The 17,419-nt window shown below is 42.5% G+C and overlaps 1 protein-coding gene across 1 annotated transcript in view; it reads right to left on the bottom strand.

The window, feature by feature from the left end:
• LOC111827495 (mediator of RNA polymerase II transcription subunit 12-like protein) overlaps positions 1 to 17,419 on the bottom strand; it is a 43,259-nt gene that overhangs the window by 19,900 nt on the left and 5,940 nt on the right. The window lies entirely within an intron of this gene.

Below are 17,419 nucleotides of genomic sequence, written 5' to 3'. Positions count from 1 at the left end.
AGATGGCAGTAATAGAGGTAATTAATATTTATTTTGAGTGCTTACTCAATTCACAGAGATTGCAATAAATGTGTTCCAGGAATTATTTATTTTAATCTTCACTCTCTATGAGCTAATTATTAGTGTCACCATTTTACAGATTAAGAAAGCAAGACATAAAGATGTTCAATAATTTGTCCAACTTATCATTCATCTAATTAATGGACCTCTTGCCACAACCTAACTCTTGGGAAATGAACTAGGTAAGCAGAGCAACACTGTTTGTAAAAAGAATCTGGGAAGGTAATTTTGACCCTTATTGCCCCCCCCCCGACTCCACCCACTCCCCCCAGTGTACACAACAGACTTTTGTGTGAGGCCCATGCTGCTCTGGGCTTTTCTGCCTTCCACCTTGCGGCTTACAGCCTCAGAGTATTCTGTTTCCTGTTCTGTAATATTTACTTCCATGTAATTAACATGCATCTTTCAAAACATAGCTCATGACTGACTATAAGATTTCCAGCTACTGGCCTCAAATGTCCTTTAGGAAGAGGAGACACACTTCTGAGAACTACTGAAGAAAGAACTTCCATCTGAACACTACAAAAGAGGAATAAATATTCAGGGGCTTTATAACAGTAAAACATTGCTGAACAACCCACAGCAGGCACCCTAGCTTGTAACTGCACACAGGCAAATAGGGCATACAGAACAAGAAAGAGAGGGCGAGACAGACACACAGAGAGAAACTGAGTCAAGGCACAGAGTTAAGGTCAGAGAAAAAGCACCCAACAAGGCGGTCAAGAAGCCGAGTTCTGGCCCAGCATAAGTTAAAAACATGTAATCATGGCAATAACATTAACAGCTATAAATTTCCAACAAGTAGTAGCAGGAGAAATAATCTAAAACATTTATTGAGCAGGTACTGGGTGTTTTACTTACATCACCTCTAATCTCAACAACAAACTTTGAAGTAGGTGTTGCTACTCCCATTTTACAGATAGGAAAATGGAGGTTCAGAGGTTAAAATGGCCAAGGGCATGGAGATCAAAAGTGGAAAAGCTAGGAGACCTAGTTACAAAGTCCATACTCTCTGCTGCTCCCATCGTGGGTGAAGCAAGGTCACTGGAAATACAAGGAGCACCATGGTGACATGGAAGTCTCCCAGGTGGGCCACACAGACCCCACTCCAACCAGTCACTGCCACCAGGGTTCCAGCCCTGACTCCTACCTCTCAAGAAACCAGCCAAATTTCTAATCAAATTGACATTACAGAAATGAAGCCACGTGAGTAAGTTACCAAAGACTTCATTCCGCCTCTAACACATGTTAGACTAGATACTCCTATCAGGCAGGATGTGCCTTCTTCATGATTATATTTTCAGCATCTACCACAGTGCCTGGCACATGTTAGGTTCAACAGATATTTTTTAATCAAAAAATATAAAAGCAATGTACTGTAATACATGTAACTGAAGGAAAACACGAGGATGATTGGGGTGGGTTGGAGGTGGGAGGGTCTAATATCTTTCCCTGTTCCCCCAACACACAGATGCACTTACTTAATGTGGAAAAATATCTAATGTAATCCAACAGCTGATTAAGTGTAAAATACTAGAAGCATTTCCATTCCTAATTTTAAAAATATATTTTTATTTATTTCTGAAAGAGGAAGGGATAGGGAGAGATAGAAACATCAATGATGAGACAGAAACATTGATTGGCTGCCTCTTGCACGCCACCCACTTGGGATCGAGCCCACAGCCTGGGTATGTGGCCTGACCAGGAATCAAGCTGGTGACCTCTTGGTTTGTGGGTCAATGCTCAACCACTGTGCCACACTGGCCGGGCTCCATTCCTAATTTAATGAATCAAGGATGGTGGCCCCAATACTATTATTTAGCATCATTCTAAAGATTTAGTCAACAGGAAGAAAAGGAATAAATACTTGAAAGGATAAGTCAACATTACTACCAGCAACTGGATAACTTTATTAGAATAAAAGAATTGAGCACCATAGACAGAACAAAATAAACAGGCAAGATGTGATGGAAAATATTAAGGAAAAAAAATCCTGTTAGAGTCTAAAGTGCTCATATCAATATACATAAATGCCTAGGAAAATATCCAAAGTATACGGGCCAAAATGAACCACAGTTACTGCTCACAAAAATAATGAGTATTTGTTCCACGGTGTTTCCTGCTCTAATGCTTTCACGCTATCATGACTGTGGAGCAAAGTTAGGCCTCTGGGTTGAAAATGTTAAATATCTCAAAGCTGCTGGGTCACAGAACTGAATCAAACCCAAGCTACCTGAGCAGGGCTCTGGCAGCCCCATTCATGGCAGGAGAGAAGGATAGAGTTCCAGGTTGTAGGCTGAAACGAACTTTTTTTGTTTGTTTGTTTGTTTTGCTAATCCTCACCTGAAGATATCTTTCCCATTGATTTCTAGAGAGGGTGGAAGGAAAACTGAGGGAAGGAGGGAGGGAAAGAAGAAGGAAGGGAGGGAGGAGAGGAGGGAGGGAGAGAGAAATATCAATGTGAGAGAGACACATCGATTGGATGACCCCTGTATGAGCCCCAACTGGGGCCAGGGATTGAACTTGCAACCCACGTACATGTCCTTGACTGGGAATTGATCCCATGACCCTTTGGTCCATGGATCGACACTCTAAACCACTGAGCAAAATTGGCCAGGGCTGAAAGGGACTTCTTGATATACAGAATGTAGACATATACTATGTGTATAACAATCACAAGCAGAAATAACTTCTATAATGGGAACAAGAGGGGATGAATGAACACAAAATTGAAAAATCATTTAAGGTCCATTAAGTAACAGCATTGTTCATTGGCCTCATGATCTTGGGACATACCATAATGGTAAATACTGAAATTATTCATTCTGTTGCAAATAATCATCATGGGGGTGCTACATCTATAATAAATATATTGCAAATGTGAAGAAAGCCTTATCATAAGGGAGATTTGTCACATTTTTCATTCCTGGGGGAAGGTGGCACAAACCTGATAGATTAAGTATAATTCAACTCTTACTCAATAACCTAATGGTATCTATACACTAACCACAGGTCTTGTATTATTTAAAAAAACAAAGGCAATTACATCTGAGGCAAACTTCCTTTAGAAATTAGAGATACTTGGTGAAACTGTTTACTATTTTAAAATATGGAATTTAGGGACTCCGCTCCACGCTCGCCCGGGCTTCCCCGGGCTGGAGAGCGCGCCTGAGTGCGGCCGCCCGCCGGGTGTGGGAGCTGCTTCCCGGGCGGCTGCGGCAGCGGAGGAGGATGCTCGCGGCAACCCAGCAGATTCAAGCAACAGCGGCCTCCTGATCACCACACGCTCTGCCTGGGGAACAGTTGCTGTGTGTGAAGCCTCCCTCCACCAGCCAGAAGAGCCACCACAGCTGTGAACAACACCCACCAGAGGCCCTGCTATCAACAGAGGAGCCGCTGCTACCACAACCGCCCAAGGAGCAACCACAGCCCGAGGAGCCACTGCCACCCAGGGAGCAGCCACTGCCACCCAGGGTCCAGCCACTGAACGACTCAACAACTAGTCATGTCAGTGAGATCAAACATGGGTAGACAAAGAAACCCCCAAAGGAAAGAAAAGGAGGACTCGCCAGAAAAGCAGCTAAGTGAGACAGAGATATGCAACATGACAGAAAAAGAATTCAGAATAAGGTTCCTAGAGTACATGCACCGGATGTTCAAGAAGCAAGAAGAAACAGATGAAAAACTCAACTACTTATGCAAGAAGCTAGAAGAAACAGATGAAAAAATCAACAACTTAAGTAAGTCCCAAGAAGAAATGAAGAGCGACATAGCCTCAATAAAAAACTCCATTGAAAGTATCAACAGTAGACTGGGAGAAGCGGAGGACCAAATTAGTGAATTAGAAGACAAGGAAGCAAAACACACTCAAACTGTACGGCAAATGGAGAAAAAAATTAAAAGACAGGAGGAGAGCCTAAGGGAGCTTTGGGACAACATGAAACGAAACAACATACGAATGATAGGGGTGCCAGAACAACAGAAAGATGAACACGGATTAGAAAACCTATTCGAAGAAATAATATCAGAAAACTTCCCTGAGGTGGGGAAGAAAAAAGTCACACAAGCCCAGAGAGTCCCAAACAAGGTGAACCCGAAAAGACCCACACCAAGACACATCATAATTACCATGGCAAATGTTCAGGATAAAGAGAGAATCTTACAGGCTGCAAGAGAGAGACGGAAAGTAACATACAAGGGATCTCCCATTAGATTATCAAATGATTTCTCAACAGAAACACATCAGGCCAGAAAAGAATGGACGGAAATCTACAAAGTGATGCAAAGCAAAGGACTGAATCCAAGAATACTCTATCCAGCAAGGCTATCATTCAAAATTGAAGGGGAAATAAGAAGCTTCACAGACAAAAAAGGGCTAAGGGAGTTTATCACCACCAAGCCAGCCATGCAAGAAATGCTAAAGGGACTGGTGTAAAAAGAAGAAATAGCAAGCTCAGAAAGAAAACAGCCACACACACACAAAAAAAGAAATGGCTACAAACAAGTACCTTTCAATAATAACTTTAAATGTAAATGGACTAAATGCTCCAACCAAAAGACATCAAGTGGCTGAATGGATAAAAAAACATGACCCATACATCTGCTGTCTACAAGAGACCCACCTCATTAGAAGGGATTCACACAGACTGAAAGTGAAGGGATGGAAAAATATCTTTCACGCAAATGGAAAGGAAAAGAAAGCTGGGGTAGCAATACTTATATCTGACAAAATACATCTCAAAGTGAAGGCCATAACCAGAGATAAGGAAGGCCACTTCATAATACTAAAGGGATCAATACAACAAGAAGATATAACCCTGGTAAACATATATGCACCCAATGCAGGAGCACCCACATACATAAGAAAACTTCTGGAAGATATCAGGGGAGAGATCGACAACAATACAATCATAGTAGGGGACTTTAATACACCACTGACATCACTGGATAAATCCGCTAGACAAAAACTCAGCAAAGAAACAGCAATCCTAAATGACTCACTAGATCAGATGGACTTAATTGACATCTTCAGAACACTTCACCCCACAGCTGCGGAATATACATTCCTCTCAGGTGCTCATGGGACATATTCAAAAATAGACCACATATTGGGTCACAAGCAAAGTTTCCACAAATTCAAGAAGATTGAAATCATAAAAAGCTTCTTCGCAGACCACGATGGCATAATGTTAGAAATAAACTACAATAAAAACAACCCAAAATACTCAAACACTTGGAAGCTGAATAGCATGTTATTAAATATTGATTGGGTTACCGATGACATCAAAGAAGAAATTAAAAACATCCTGGACACTAATGACAATGAAAACACAACAATCCAAAACCTCTGGGACACAATGAAAGCAGTTCTGAGAGGAAAGTTTATAGCTCTACAGGCCTATCTCAAAAAACAAGAAAAAAATGGTAGTTAATCATCTAACTCTACAACTCAAAGAATTAGAAAGAGAGCAACAAGAAAACCCCAGAGTGAGCAGAAGGAAGGAGATAATAAAGATTAGAGCAGAAATCAATGAAATAGAGACCAAAAAAAAACAATACAGAAAGTCAATGAAATCAAGAGCTGGTTCTTTGAAAGGATAAACAAGACTGACAAACCCCTAGCCAGGCTCACCAAGAAGCAAAGAGAGAGGTCCCAAATAAACCAAATCAGAAATGATAGAGGCGAAATAACAACAGACCCCACAGAAATACAAATGATTGTTAAACAATACTATGGGCAACTCTACTCCAACAAACTAGACAACCTGGAGGAAATGGACAAATTCCTAGAAAAATACAACATTCCAAAACTCAATCAGGAAGAATCTAAAAACCTCAATAGGCCAATAACTATGGAAGAAATTGAAGCAGTCATCAGAAAGCTTCCAGCAAACAAAAGCCCAGGGCCAGACGGCTTCACAGGGGAGTTTTACCAAACATTCAAGGAAGAATTAAAACCTACCCTCCTCAGACTACTACAAAAAATTCAAGAGGAAGGAACACTTCCAAGCTCATTCTATGAAGCCAGCATCACCCTAATACCAAAACCAGGTAAAGACATCACAATGAAAGAGAATTACAGGCCAATATCCCTCATGAACATAGATGCCAAAATCCTCAACAAAATCTTAGCAAATCGGATCCAGCAGTACATCAGAAGGATCATACACCATGACCAAGTAGGATTTATCCCAGAGATGCAAGGATGGTACAACATCCGTAAATCAATAAATGTGATACATCACATAAACAAATTGAAAGAAAAAAACCACATGGTCATATCAATTGATGCAGAAAAAGCATTCGACAAAATCCAACACCCATTTTTGATAAAAACTCTCAGAAAGGTGGGAATAGAAGGATCATACCTCAACATAATAAAAGCCATATATGACAGGCCCACAGCCAACATCATACTCAATGGACAAAAACTAACACCATTTCCCCTAAGAACAGGAACAAGACAGGGATGCCCACTCTCACCACTCCTGTTCAACATAGTACTGGAAGTATTAGCCATTGCAATTAGGCAAGAAGAAGAAATAAAAGGCATCCAAATTGGAAAAGAGGAAGTAAAACTGTCCTTATTTGCAGATGACATGATATTATACATACAAAACCCTAGAGACTCCATCAAAAAGCTACTAGACTTAATACATGAATTTGGCAATGTAGCAGGATACAAAATTAACCCCAAGAAATCTGAGGCATTTCTATACACCAATAGTGAACTTGCAGAAAGAGAGATTAGAAAAACAATCCCATTTACCATCGCACCAAAAAAATTAAGATACCTAGGAATAAACTTAACTAAAGAGGTTAATGACCTCTACTTAGAAAACTACAGGACGTTGAAAAAAGAGATAGAGGAAGACATAAACAGATGGAAGAACATACCATGTTCTTGGATTGGTAGAATCAACATCATTAAAATGTCCATACTACCCAAAGCAATCTATACATTCAACGCACTTCCCATTAAAATACCAATGGCCTTCTTCAAAGATCTAGAACAAACTCTCCAAAAATTCATCTGGAATAAAAAAAGACCCCGAATAGCTGCAACGATCCTGAGAAAGAACAAAGTAGGTGGGATCTCAATGCCAGATATCAAGCTGTATTACAAAGCCACTGTTCTCAAAACTGCCTGGTACTGGCACAAGAACAGACATATAGATCAGTGGAATAGAATAGAGAGTCCAGAAATTAGCCCGAACCAATATGCTCAATTAATTTTTGACAAAGGAGGCATGAACATACAATGGAGCCAAGATAGTCTCTTCAATAAATGGTGTTGGGAAAACTGGACAGATATATGCAAGAAAATGAAACTAGACCACCAACTTACACCATACACAAGAATAAACTCAAAATGGATAAAGGACTTAAATGTACGACAGGAAACCATAAAAATTCTAGAAGAATACAAAGGCAACAAAATCTCAGACATATGCCAAAACAATTTCTTCACTGATACAGCTCCTAGGGCAGTTGAAACTAAAGAGAAAATGAACAAATGGGACTACATCAAAATAAAAAGCTTCTGCACAGCAAAAGAAACCATCAACAAAACAACAAGAAAACCCACCTTGTGGGAAAACATATTTGCCAACGTCATATCTGATAAGGGCTTAATCTCCAAAATTTATAGGGAACTCATACAACTTAACAAAAAGAAGATAAACAATCCAATCAAAAAATGGGCAAAGGATCTAAATAGACACCTTTCAAAAGAGGACATTCAGAAAGCCAAGAGACATATGAAAACATGCTCAAAGTCACTAATCATCCGAGAGATGCAAATCAAAACAACAATGAGGTACCATCTCACACCTGTCAGAATGGCCATCATCAACAAATCAACAAACGACAAGTGCTGGAGAGGATGTGGAGAAAAAGGAACACTTGTGCACTGCTGGTGGGAATGCAGACTGGTGCAGCCACTATGGAAGGCAGTATGGAGGTTCCTCAAAAAATTGGAAATGGAACTCCCATTTGACCCTGTGATCCCACTTCTAGGAATATATCCCAAGAAACCAGAAACACCAATCAGAAAGGATATATGCACCCAGATGTTCATAGCAGCACAATTCACCATAGCTAAGATCTGGAAACAGCCTAAGTGCCCATCAGTAGATGAATGGATTAGAAAACTGTGGTACATCTACACGATGGAATACTATGCTGCTGTTAAAAAAGAAGGAACTCTTACCATTTGCAACAGCATGGATGGAACTGGAGAGCATTATGCTAAGTGAAACAAGCCAGTCAATGAAGGAAAAATACCACATGATCTCACTCTTTCATGGATAATTAAGACCATTACAAACTTTTGAACAATAATAAATACAGTGGCAGAGCTGCCTCAAACCGATTGTCGGACTGCAGTGGGAAGGCCAGGGAGGGTTGGGGGACAGGAGGGAGGGGAATAAGAGATCAACCGAAGGACTTGTATGCATCCATATAACCATAACTAATGGACATAAGACACTGGGGGGTAAGGGAGGGCAGGGGCTTGTCAAGGGTGGGGGGGGTAAAAAGGACACTTATGTAATACCCTTTGTAATACTTTTAGCGAAAAATAAAAATAATAAAAAAAAATATGGAATTTAAATACACTACCTACATTATAAAACAATGCCATAAAAGGGAACAGGTCTGAGCTGCTAATAGAACATAAGCCTGTTGGACATGGTCACAAATAGCTTTCTAGCAGAATCACCTTATAAAGTAATTAGCCTAAGATTGTTAACCATAAGCTCATAAGATTTATAATTTAAATATAAATGGCACTCATTATTAAAAAATCTTTATATATATACACAAATGTTTTCTGTCATATATACCTTCCAAAAAGATACTTGGAATGGCTGATTTCTGATGAGGAAAAGGGCATGTTCTCCTAGTCTCACATCCTCAGAATCAATGTTGATAGCCTTTAGGTCTTGAAACAAAACATACATCATGGAAGCAAAAAATACTTCCTTTTTATTCCAAAGCAGCAGTTAAAAATAGTACAGTTCTGAATTCTGAGAAGAAGAGAGGTAGGTAAGAAAACAAAAGTAAAAACCTTCCTCTAAGCATTTATATCAACTAATTGTCATTAATTTGCAATGTGCCAAAAAATAAATGTGCATCCCTCCATTAAATCAACATTTAAATAATACAAATGAAGAAAATAGTTTTGAGAAATATATAACTGCATGATAACCAAAGTCATACACGAGATAAATTATAATCACAAAGTAATCTCTGGAAGTCATTGAAAAGGGCTAATTCTGAAAATAATTAAAACATTAGACTTAAATCCCAAAAGCCATCACTGTATGGTCTAATAAACTATACTGCCTGCTTTTTATAAATAATAAAGAAAACATACAGATGAGAACAAGGGGACTATCAATTTCTAAACGATGGTGCTAGGCTGCCCAGCCCAGAACATAACACTCAGCATCTACTGTTTATCATAGGCTGCCAGATGACGTGGATTTTATTGGGAAGGCCTCTGGACAAAGAGAATGATACTGAGGGAGGAAATAACTGGTCCGAGGCTGCCCACCTACCTGGCGACACAGCCAGGCTTCTAATCTAGGTCTAAGGTGGCCTCGTCTGTGTTCTACTACAAAGGCCAGACTGCTCAACTTGAGGATTTAGACTGTCTTCTAAAGTATTATTTACTATGTTAAAAATCTCAAACAAACTTTTAAAAATTAGTTACAGATTATGCATGAAGGGAAAAAAAAGTGCCAATATTAACATGTGGGAACTGTTTAGGACTATTATTAAGGTTTTTCCCTCCTTTTTCTAAATTTACATCTGATACTTGTTTGCTCAGCTTTAGACAATTAAAATAAAATGATTTTTTAAAGAGGTTCAAAGAATAGAATGTACTATTTCAGAGTGCCACTCTGCAACCATTATGATCCCAATTCCTGTTCTCCCACCAATGAGCTGCGTATGAGCTTAGGCAATGTACTCATCCTCGCTCAACCTTGCTTTCCTCATCTGTAAAGTTGGGGAACAAAAATTTTTTAAGACATGCATCTCACGGGCCAGGGAAAAATTAAACAAGATGATATAACACACTTAAAACAGGGCCTAGTGCTTATGACCTTGCATACATGCTCAAAAACAGAGGCCCACTCCACCTAAATGGTGGTGTTGCTGACCCTCTCAATGCCAGCAAAGCCTAAGTGTCCAGGCACACAATTTTTCCCACTATGTTAACATAACTGCCCTTTTACTAATAGGTTTATTTTTTTAAAAAGTAGATGGTAGCTGTTGCAACACTTTTTTTGGGTGACCAGTAGGAAAACCTGCAGCATCGAAGGCACAGTGGATTCCAGCAGGCCCCTGGCAGCACCAGCAGCAGCTGCGGTCGCTCAGCGCAGGGCCTCTCAATGGGGGTCAGGCCTGTGTGTTCCTTGTTTGCTTCACTTGTGCTTGACTTTCTTGAGTCTTGGCTTTAAAAACATCCTAAGTATGAGGATGTTTTGAGATGAGCATGATCTCATTTAGAATATCGGATTGTGGCCACCTCCCCATGGGTGGGCTGACCCCACCCTCCGTCTTCCCCCCGAGGGTAAAAGCATTTGTGAAAATCCAAGAATGTAAAAAGCCTGGCAAATCCTGGCTGTGCTTTATGGACTAGTGGACAGTGTGAGGGATAGTTGGGTGATGGATAATTGTGTGTGAGTGTGTATGAGTGTGTCTACAGTAGTCCCAAGGGATCATATTCCTTCCATCTCTCCAAAGTTTCTGTCTCCCAAAATACATTATCCATAATAATAGCAGCTAGGGTTTCCGCCTAAGCCCTATAAATATCGATGTGTTTTATCCACCCTTTTACAAATGAAGAAACTGACACTCATCATGAGTAAGTGAACTGTCCCTAATGCCCCCAAAGGAACACACTAACCTGCTGATTTTACAGCTGAGCACTCCCTTGTCAGCCACATTCCCCCATCCACCTGCCACTCTCCTACACATCTGAACAGGCACCACTGGTTAACTTGATACCAAGCCAAAACTAATACAGGGGTCTCCCTTCCAGTTCATTATCCCAGCAGCATGTTTAGCAGCCCTAAAACCAAATTTCCTAAGTACCTCCTCAGGACTTGAGGGCCCCAGGCATGGTGCTAGCGGCTGATGAAATTCTGGTGAGCAGAAGGAACAGACCCTGGCCTAGGAACTACAGGCTCGCAGGAATACACACAGGACAAGCCCGGCCATCATAGATGCGAGGCTTCATGTGGTGCATCAGCCTCACTGCAGAGACCTGGCCTGACCGGGGGCCTGAACCATGGGGAGTCAGGCACGTGCTCTGGACCTCAGGCCACTACACAGATCATCAGCATGAGCGCCTCTCAGCTGTTCAGAGAATGCTTTGTGAATACTCCAAGCACCAAACAACACAAACAGCAAATCCAGAGGTTTCCAGAGTCTGGGCGTGCCGGGGTTGTGGACCCGCAGGGAAAGGGGAAATGCAAGCTGCTGCTGTCTGAGCAGCTCTGCCCAGAGCAGCTGGTCCAGCCTTCCGGCAGGAAGAGAAAGCCTGCTTCCCAGGCACCAGAGAGAGAAGTGAGAAAGAGGTAGCTTCTTAGCCCCTCATACCCACAAAAACAAGGAGAGAAGCCAAGAGGGAAGAAGTGGTGCATGGCTCTGGAGGGTTGAGGGGACACCCCTCATCCTACTGCTCAGGTGAGTTCACAAGTGATGGGCTCCGTCAGCATCAGGAAGCGGAGGTCCTCACCCCACACAGTAACTCCCTCACAGGGATGCCAGCTTCTCTGTCTCTACCACCAAGAGTAGGAATGGTTCTAAAACACTAAGTAGGCAAATGAGTGAGTAAATGTTGTATGAAACACGTACCAGGAGTTGGAAAGTGACAGGCATCCGAGCAAACACGACCAGCAGACCTGCGGACTGGCCTGGAGAGTGCTATAAGACTTAGAAAGGTTACATACACATCTTGATATCCCAGTTCTCTTGAAATGATGATGATCAGCAACAGTGGGTCCGCCACCCCAAGTAGAATCTGAGAGGCCACCCCTTTCCTAAAAGGCATGCCCATTTCCCGGTCACCTCAGCCCATCCTGTGCACAGCAGCCCACCACCAGTGCACTGCACCGGTCTGGCCCCTGTGTGGCCCAACCCTGCCCTAGGAATTGCCATTTTCACACCTTATTCTCCACTGAATGGAAAATCAAGTGGCACAGATCTAGAAAAACTAACACTGAGGGTGTTTTGAGATTTGCACTTTCAAGCTCTTACACTAGTACCCAAACCCTGATACAGAAGCAGTAGCTGAGGATTGGGGAGAGAGTGGAGAAGGAGGGAGGGTAAAGGAACAATGCATTTTATGTGAGTTGAGTGAAAGCATGTTATAGGCCTAGCACACCCCAAGCACAGGCCTGGCACAACGTCAGCTGCTACTCCCTGTGACCACACTCCAACCACAGGGCAGGGCCAAGGCCTCGAATCCCATCTCGTACATCACTGTTTTCAATGGGCTTTCACCAAACTCCAAGACATCACACAACAAACCTGGCCCTCTACCCCTCATCACATCTGGACAGCTGTTCTCCCCATCCCACACGAGAATAGAGAGAATAGCATTTCCCCTTAGCAGTTCCAGAGAAAAGGGAATCGAGGAGAATGAAGTTCAAGTTTCCCAAACAGATGTGAGGAGACTGCAGTTCATGACCCCACACATGACTTCAGCAAAAGCAAACCTCAGACTCACTGCAACTGCAGAGGCTGCCGCATATCCTATTATCTATCACGTTGTCTAAGCCCTAACAAATTATAAAATCAAAAAGGGGAAGTTCGTTTTGAAGAAGTGAGATGTGTATCTGAATACCAACTACACCACTTTATACAACCCCTCCTTATCAGAGAATTATAACTTCCAACATAACACTATATTGGTTCTTCTAATATAATCCTAATAATGATTATTACTAATAATAACAATTTAAAACACATTTACATAGTGCTTAATAATTCTGAAAGTACTCTGTCTCCTTAGAGACAAGTGGGTCAAGTGCTCTATGCTGATTAACAAGTAAGAGCACTAAGGCGCACAGCCCACCAGTAACTTGTTCGAGGTCACAGGGCTGAGCAGTCAATACAGCTGCATGGTTCATACATGGATTCCAGAAACATATAATGTGACTCAGAAGTCAAGAAAACAGCAAACCCTGTGGTGAGTAGCCAGAGATGCAACATTGCCATTCACATACATACTAATACACATACATATGTTCACAAACACACACACATGCACACAAGTAGATGTTAAAGTCATATTGTAAAAAATAATTTCATGTTAAATGTTTCAGAAGGCTCCATCCAGTTATTCTTTCTGACCAATTATTAAGAAAAGATGACCAGTTTGACTTACAGGTTAAAATGTAGTTTTTTGTCTTATTCATTAAACAGCATAGTAATCACAAAGCAACCACTCACTCAGATCAGATCTTTCTGGTGTTGAGTCAACATGCAATATAATTACTCCTAAATGGGCAACACTAACATTCCTTCCAATGAAGTGTGTTTATGACTAGAGTATCCAGGACTCTCTGCCCTGAGCACACATCGCCCTCTAGTGGGACGCACTTCTCAAATTCTGGGCGAAGTCCCTCACTTGAGGATGCTTACAGCAGAGATCACCAAACATTTCTTACATACCTTTTCAGCTCAGTATTTTTTTAGCAAACACTCTCACTCAACACATATTTATTTGTTTCTATACTAATATCAGCATAACAATTATGTTTATTATAAAACCTAGACAAAACAGAACTGGTTGTTTTAAAATGTAATCTAAATAGAAATTCTAATCACTTCCTCTTGCACCCAATGGCCCACCTCAGGCACCCACATTGGAGATAACTGTGCTTGAGAGAGAATCCGATAATATAATTTTATTCAAAAACATTCAGACACTCATGATTTTTCTCTTTAAGAGTCCTGTAACTTAAGTCTGTGTGTGAATGAGGCATAGGAATTCTGAAGTTGGTCATTTCATGAACTAGAAAGATACGTCGTAGTCAGGCTAACCATAAAACTAAAGCGGTTTGGGTGGACTAGGTAAAACTCACTTGGGAACAATATAGTCTTTACTCAACATTTAGCGCAAGCAGGTTAGCAATCCAAAAGCACACCTTGAATCTCAGGTAGCCCTACTTTCCTTCCAGATAGCTCACGTCTACATATTACAAATCTTAGCACTCTTGAAGCCTTTTATCTAAGAAAGTCTTTATTCCAAAAAAAAAAAAGATTTCAAGGTGTCCACCCCAGAAGAACCCAGTATCACTCTGTCCTACGTCAGTGAGCAGAGAACTATGTAGTCTTTTATCATCAGTATGCTCTCCGGAAGGACTGAAGCATTTCCACTTAGGCTCGAGTTAGAAATTATACTGGGTCTGTGTGCCTCACTCACAGCATCCGGATACCCTAGTTGGCATGAACCTTATCTTCGAGAAGCAGAGTGATGACCCACACATATTCCAAAACAGAAGTAACCTGGAAAAGATTCACATCAAGTTCACGTGGAGGTAACACAGTGAAAGATTTGTGGTGGTTCTTTTTGTTCTCTCTTCTTTCCATATATGAAATTCCCAAAGACTACTATGAAAACCAAAGGTATTTATAATCAGTTAACTAAGGTATTCATTGAAGGTAGGTACCATGTCTTAAAACTTACCTCTGCATTCCTGGTACCTAGCACGACTTGGACATACCACAGGCACTTTCCATTGTAAAAAGAACACAAGCTTTTTATTTCTCCACAAAATAAGAAGGTGAAAAAAACCCCTGAAAATCTGATGTTTATAGATAAGTTCAATAATGAAACAATCTATTACTAGGAAGCATATGATAACAACTGTCTGTGTGATGGTTAATTTTATGTGTCAGCTTGGCTAGGCTATGTCTTAGGGTCAAACTCCAATTTAGATGAAGACTTTTTTTAAAATATGAATAACGTTTAAATCCATAGACTTAGTAAAGCAGATTATCTTCTATAACATGGGTGGGCCTTATTCAATCAGTTAAAGACCTTAAGAGAAAATACAGGACCCCAAGGAAGAAAGAATTCTGCCTCCAGGCTGCCTTCAGATTCAAGCTGCAACATCAGCACTTCCCTGAATCCCCAACCTGCTGGCCTGCCCTGCACATTTCAGATTTGCCAGCCCCCATACTCATGTGAGCCAATTCCTTAAAATACAGCCATACACCACTTAACAACTAGGGTACATTCTGAGAAATGCATCAATAGGCAATTTTGTGCACTACACAAACCTAGATAGTCTAACTTACTACACACCTAGGCTACAAGCCTGTACAGTATATGTTACCATACAAAACAACATGAGATTAAGTTGAGCACATGAGAAAATGATGCAATCAAACATAGTAAACACGAGGTGTATGAGGCTGGCTGCTGCTGGCTTAATACAGCATACTGTTTTATACCAAACTTTTTTTTTATAAGTAGAAAGAGTACACTCTAAAATGACAATCAAAAGTACAGCAAATACACAAACCAGTAATACAGTCATTTTATTATCATTATCAAGTATTATATTCTATACTTTTGTGCGATACTTTTATATGACAGGTAGCACAGTAGGTCTGTTTATGCCAGCATCACCACAAACACATGAGCAACACACTGTATTACAACATTATGATGGCTACAGCATCAGTAGGCAATAAGAATTTTTCAGCTCCATTATAATCTTATGGGACCATCGTCATATATGCAATCTGTCATTGACAGAAATATCATTATGTGGCAAATGACTGTAAATATTCTCTCTCTTAATATATATATACTAGAGGCCCGGTGCACAAAAATTTGTGCACTCGGGGGTCCCTCAGCCCAGCCTGTGCCCTCTCGCAGTCTGGGACCCCTCGAGGGATGTCCACCTGCTGGCTTAGGCCTGCTCCCCGGGGGATTGTGCCTAAGCTGGCAATCAGACATCCCTTGGGGGACGTCCACTTGCCAGCGGGCCGAAGCTGCAGTTGAACATCCACAGAGCTGCTGAGGAGGCAGGAGAGGCTCCCACCATCGCCGCTGTGATGCCGTCAGCCTGGCTTGTGGCTGAGCAGAGCTCCCCCTGTGGGAGTGCACTGACTACCAGGGGGCAGCTCCTGCATTGAGCATCTGCCCCCTGGTGGTCAGTGTGTGTCATAGTGACCAGTCATTCCCAGTCGTTCTGCTGTTAGGGTCAATTTGCACATTACCGCCCTAACGGGTTTGGCTCAGTGGATAGAGCGTCGGCCTGCGGACTGAAGGGTCCCAGGTTTGATTCCCGTCAAGGACATGTACTCTGGTTGCGTACACATCCCCAGTAGGGGGTGTGCAGGAGGCACCTGATCGATGTTTCTAACTCTCTATCCCTCTCCCTTCCTCTCTGTAAAAAATCAATAAAATATATTTGAAAAAAAAATTGCATGTGCACATTACCCTTTTATTATATAGGATAGAAGCCTGGTGCACGGGTGGGAGCCAGCTGGTTTGCCCTGAAGGGTGTCCCGGATCAGGGTGGGCAGGGGACCCCCAGCTCCCTACGATCGCCCACGCCGCCCCTGCTCACGATCGCTGGCTCTGCCCATGCTCAGGCCTAACACCTCTGGCCAAGGCATTAGGCCTGGGCAAGGGACCCCCAGCTCCCCACCATCGCCAACTCGGCCCCTGCTCCCTGCGATTGACCGCTCCACCCGAATGCCTCTCACCCAGGCATTAGGCCTGGGCAGGGGACCCACAGCTCTCCAAGGGATCTCCTGCTCCACCCCTTCCCAGGCCTAACGCCTGTGGCCAAGGCATTAGGCCTGGGCAGGGGACCCCAAGCTCCCACCATCGGCGACTCTGCCCCTGCTCCCCATGATCGCTGGCACTGCCCCTGCCCAGGCCTAATGCCTCTGGCCCAGGCGTTAGGCCTGGGCAGGGGACCCCCCCAGCTGCAGCCGCCCCGTGATCGCTGGCACCGCCCCTGCCCAGGCCTAATGCCTCTGGCCGAGGCGTTAGGCCCGGGCAGCGGCGACCCACAGCTGCAGCCGCCCCTGCCCAGCTCCCATCGCTGGCTCCACCCCTACTTCCTGCTATCACTGGCCAGTGTGGCAAAGGCGCCCGATTCTCCTATCATGGCTGGGGGGCAGGGGGAAAGCAGCCCCCCGGGGCCCCTTTTTCGCCCCCCCCATGTAAAAAAGGCACCCAGTTTTTTTCTAGGAAATATTTAAAAAAGGAAAAAAAAAGGATTGGGGGTTAAGAATTTCAGGAGGAAGAGGGGGGGAACAAAGGAAAAGAAGGAGGCAGATGGAGGAGAAGACTAAGGTGTTATTTAAATAG

The sequence above is a fragment of the Myotis lucifugus genome, unplaced genomic scaffold (genome assembly GCF_000147115.1).
Source record: "Myotis lucifugus unplaced genomic scaffold, Myoluc2.0 scaffold_175, whole genome shotgun sequence".
Classification (NCBI taxonomy): Eukaryota; Metazoa; Chordata; class Mammalia; order Chiroptera; family Vespertilionidae; genus Myotis; species Myotis lucifugus.
The sequence above is the reverse complement of the archived record's forward strand: the minus strand, read 5'-3'. Positions and strand labels throughout refer to the sequence as shown.